This window comes from Mastomys coucha, chromosome X, assembly GCF_008632895.1.
Source record: "Mastomys coucha isolate ucsf_1 chromosome X, UCSF_Mcou_1, whole genome shotgun sequence".
In the NCBI taxonomy this organism is placed as follows: domain Eukaryota; kingdom Metazoa; phylum Chordata; class Mammalia; order Rodentia; family Muridae; genus Mastomys; species Mastomys coucha.
The window spans coordinates 113,414,031-113,419,120 of NC_045030.1; the positions used below are offsets into that span (position 1 = coordinate 113,414,031).

Sequence of the window (5,090 nt, forward strand, 5' to 3'; positions counted from 1 at the left end):
CATTTGATGAAACAGTAAGAAAAGTAACAGATGGAAAGAATTTCAGAAAACCACATCTAATCAAACTAAGAATTGTGGAACTCTGTCCTAATGGTTATACCTACAAACACTCCCACACCTAAAGCCTATGCAATTCTGTGGAAGAGAAGATGGAAAGATTAGAGGAGTAGGAGGATTATATTCCTACTGTGAGGAGGATGTCTCTAAGATGATGTCTCCTAGTAATATCAGAAACTCCACCTATAAAATCTTAGCAACATGCCTGCTCAAATGTGTGCTGAAAAAGGACATCAGTGGACAGGCCAAAGTGTGTAAGAAAATGCCCAAGAGTCCTCAATCTTCCACTAAATACTACAGGTTACTGAATAAAGTTGGCAGTGGGAGAGGTGGTCATCTCAAGGGCAGGGCACACAATGGTTGTCCAGTGCCAAAACTGTCAGCCTTGAAAACATAAATAAAGTAACATTAATGTATTCAACAGGTTATATGTAGGAATATATATGTATATATAAATACATGCATGATTTCAGTAACAATTGATGAAAAGGAGGCTATAATTTTGAAAGAGCCAGAGCCATATATGGTAGGATTTGGAGGGAGGAAAGGGAAGTAAGAAATGTTGTAATTATATTATATCCCCAAAAATGAACAAATAAAATTTATAAACAATTAAAAATCAATGGTTATAATTTAATGTCATATCCTGAAAAATAAGACAAAATACAGTTAAAATTGTTTTTTAAAATGTTAGCATTTAATTAATCTCTGGGGTAGCTTTAAGCCACCAGAACACAGGCCCCTCCAACACCCTTAATCTTCTCTTCAGCTCTTCTGCTGAAGAATTTGGCCTTCATGATGACAGATTGCTTAGGGAGCTTTCCCTTGCCCAGAACTTTGTAGTAGCCTGATCGAACAACAGCAATGATGGGAGCTGCCTCCATTCTTGTTTTTTGCAGCATTAACCCGTGTCTGCTAGCTGACCAATGTTCATAATTTATCCAGGTTGACACTTGGGCAAAAGCTCTGGTTCCTCTTCAAGTGGTAATTCCTCATACCAACTTTCCCAAAGTAACCTGGTTGATATTTGTCAAAGTTGATCCTGTGGTGATGCATGCCTCCAGCATTCCCACGGCCTCCTGGGTGCTTGTGATGCTTACTGATGCTCACGTGGCCCCAGAGTTTCCATGTCTTCCTCAGTCTGGATTGCATGGCAGTGGTAGGAAGGAAAGAGCAATTAGAAAATTGTTAAAAGTGACAACATTAAAATAAAATTGTGAAAATTTTGTTCAACTTTAAAAACATACTCTAATTCAAAATATCTGCTCTACCCTTGCCCTCTCAGTTCTCCAAGTTTAAAAGGTAGTGGACTCTTTTAAAGATGATTTAATATTATATGTGTCCAATATACAGAAAAAGAAGGAAAGACTAAACACGAATTTGACATCAAAGTATAGATAAGAGTACACAAGGATATAACATCACAGATTAATTATTTGTAAGCATCAATACAAAATACCAAATATTATCAAACTGAATCAATCAGTATTTATATACTTGGCACAGTAGAATTTATTCCATAAATAAAGAAATCCTAAAATTCATAAAAAATAAACTAATGCAATTTATCCCTTGAATGGGCTAGAAGAAAAGTTGAATCTTAACAGATAGAAAATTAGGAATATTTTGCCAATTCTATATTTTTGATGGAAAACATGTATTATCAAATAGTGGTCAGACATTCCCTTAACAAATCAATGCCATCTATCAAAGATTTCATAGGAAAAATCTCTGCTACTCATACCAAAGTATGAGCATTTCCTTTAAAATTAATTTTAAGAGCAATGTCTGCTTTTATTGTAACTGTTTTACATATAATAGCATTTAAAACTAATTGAAAAAAATAAATATCAGCATTTAAAACCGAAACTGTATTTTATCAAAAGTCATCATAAGTTACATTGTTTGTTTTAATTAATTGATTGACTCTTTATTTATCATTATTATTATTATTACTATTATTATTGTTGTATATGGTGTGTATGTATGTGAGCATGTGTTCTATGGTGCATTCATGGAAGTCACAGGACAACTGTCAGATTTCTTGTCCTCCATGTTTATGTGGATTTCAGGAATGTAACTAATATTGTGCAGCAGACAGGGAAAGAACTAGTACCTACTAACCCATTTTTCTAACATCTATTAATTTTTGTTTGTTGATTTTTGAGACAAGGTCACAATGTAGCTCATGTTGGTGTTGAAATGAAAATCCTCCTCAGTTTCCCAAGTGCTGGTATTACAAGTAAGCACTACCATGAATTTTTTTCCTAAGACATGTTATGATAGGGTAAACATAATTTTCATAATAGCATAGCTATAACAATACTTGGAAAACTAACTAAGATACAGAGAAAGAATGGTATAAGTATTATTGAATGAAACATGCATACTAACACATACAAAGTAGGTGCAAATATTGTTATTTCTCCTTAAATTCATCTAAATTTCAATAAAATTCCAACCATAAGTTTAAGAGAAAAATGACAAATACAGTGTAAAATTTATAGATGACATACTTTAGGTTTAAATTGTAGTCCTCAATATTTAAGGAGAAACAAAAGCATACATATGATCACATAATATTCATAGCATATTTGTTCAGAATAGTCAACTACTGAAAGAAACTTATGCATATTCATAAATAATGCATGTATTTAAAAATTGCATTTTATAAAAGGATACACACTAATGATTCATTAAACCCCATGATAGAATCTGAAAAGTATTATAATGTGTAAAAGAATTTTTCTTAGATGAGTGCCAACTTTATGATTCTGGTAACTTAAATTCTAGAAAAGTTAACACTAGTAAAATTTTGAAAAAATCAGATTGCTTCTTAGAGAGACAGTAGAATAGGTCAACTGGGAATTATATGAGATAAAATTCTAGGGACATAGTGATGTTCTTTATCTTGATAAACTATAATATATAGGTATATTCATTGATGAAAACATCCAATAGAGGCCTAATATCCAATATATACAAAGAACTCAAGAAATTAGACTTTAGAGAATCAAATAACCCTATTAAAAATGGTGTACAGAGCTAAACAAAGAATTCTCAACTGAGGAATACCAAATGGCTGAGAAGCACCTAAAGAAATGTTCAACATCCTTAGTAATCAGGGAAATGCAAATCAAAACAACCCTGAGATTCCACCTCACACCAGTCAGAATGGCTAGGATAAAAAACTCAGGTGACAGCAGATGCTGGAGAGGTTGTGGAGAAAGAGGAACACTCAATCATTGCTGGTGGGATTGCAAAACTACTCTGGAAATCAGTTTGGTGGTTCCTCTGGAAATTGGAAATAGTATTAACAGAGGACCCAGCTATACTACTTCTAGGCATATACCCAGAAGATACTCCAACATGTAATAAGGACAGATGCTCCACTATGTTTATAGCAGCCTTATTTATTCAATCCAGATGTCCCTCAACAGAGGAATGGATACAGAAATTGTGGTGCATTTACATAATGGAGCATGATCAGCTATTAAAAACAATAACTTCGTGAAATTTGCAGGCAAATGGATGGAGTTAAAAAACATCATCCTGAGTGAGGTAACCCAGATACAAAAGAACACACATGGTATGTACTCACTGATAAGTGGATTTTAGCTCAAAAGCCCAGAATACCCACAATACAATCCACAAACCATATACAGCTTAAGAAGAAGGAAGACCAAAGTGTGGATGCTTCAATCCTACATAGAAGTGGGAACAAAATAGTCACAGGAGGTAAAGGGAGTGAGGGACCTGGGAGGAAGACAGCAGGGGGAGGGAAAAGGAGGGCAGGAACAGGGTATTGGAAGGGACAGGAAAGAAGTACAAAGGGTCAGAAAATTGAATAGAAACATGTAGCAGTGGGGGATGGGAAACTAGGGGTAGCCACTACAAAGTCCCAGACTCCAGGGAAGCAAGAGGCTCCCAGGAGCCAATGGCAATGACTTTAGCTGAAATGCCCAATAAAGGGGAGATACAACCTGTAGAGACCACCTCCAGTGGAGAGGGACAGCCCCCAGTTGAGGGATGGGGCCACCCACCCATCTCAAAATTTTTAACCCAGAAATCTTCCTGTCCAAAGGAAAGACAGGGATAAAAAATGGAACAGAGACTGGAGGAAAGGCCATCCAGAAACTGCCCCACCTTGGGATCCATCCCTTCTGCAGAAGCCAAACCCTCATACTATTGCTTATGTCAAGAAGTGCTTGCTGACAGGAGCCTGATATGGCTGTTCTTTTAGCGGTTCTACCAGCACCTGACCAGTACAGATTCAGATACTCAAAACCAACTATTGGATCCCAGTGGAAGAAGTAGGGGAAAGACTGAAGGAGCTGAAGAGGATTGCAAACCCATAAGAAGAACAATATCAACTAACTGGACCACACAGAGCTCCCAGGGACTAAACCCCCAACCAAAGAGTATAGAAGGAGGGAGCCAGGCCTCCAGATAAATATGTAGTAGAGGATGGCCTTATCTGTCATGAGTGAGAGGAAAGGGAGGCTTGATGCTCCAGTGTAGGGGGATGCTAGAGGAGTGAGGCCAGAGTGGATGAATCGATGGAGGAGCACCCTCATAGAGACAAAGAGGAGGGTGGAGAGGGAGTATGGGATGGGGAGCTGTTTGTGGACAGGTAACCGGGGAGGGGTAAATAATTTGAAATCTAAACGAATAAAATGATTAATTAAAAAAAAAAGACTTGTTCTTGTCCGAAGGAACTACAGGGACAAATATGGAGAAGAATATGAGAGAAAGGAGAACCCGTGACTGGTACAAAGGGGAATTCTGGGGTCCCTGACACTATTACTGATCCTATGGTTTGTTTACAGAAAGAAGTGTAGCATGACTGCCCTCTGGGAGGCCCAATAAGCAGCTGACTGAGACAGATGCAGATAGTTATATCCAACCAATGGACAGAATTCAGGACCACTGTGGTTGAATTAGGGAAGGGCTGGAAGAAGCTGAGGAGGAGGGTGACTCCAGAGGAAGACCATCAGTCTCAACTAACCTGAACCTCTGAGATCTCTCAGTCA

The 5,090-nt window shown here is 37.4% G+C and overlaps 1 pseudogene; it reads right to left on the bottom strand.

The window, feature by feature from the left end:
- Positions 1-776: 776 nt before the first annotated feature.
- LOC116094078 lies at positions 777-1,209 on the bottom strand (annotated as a pseudogene).
- Between the last annotated feature and the right edge of the window lie 3,881 nt (positions 1,210-5,090).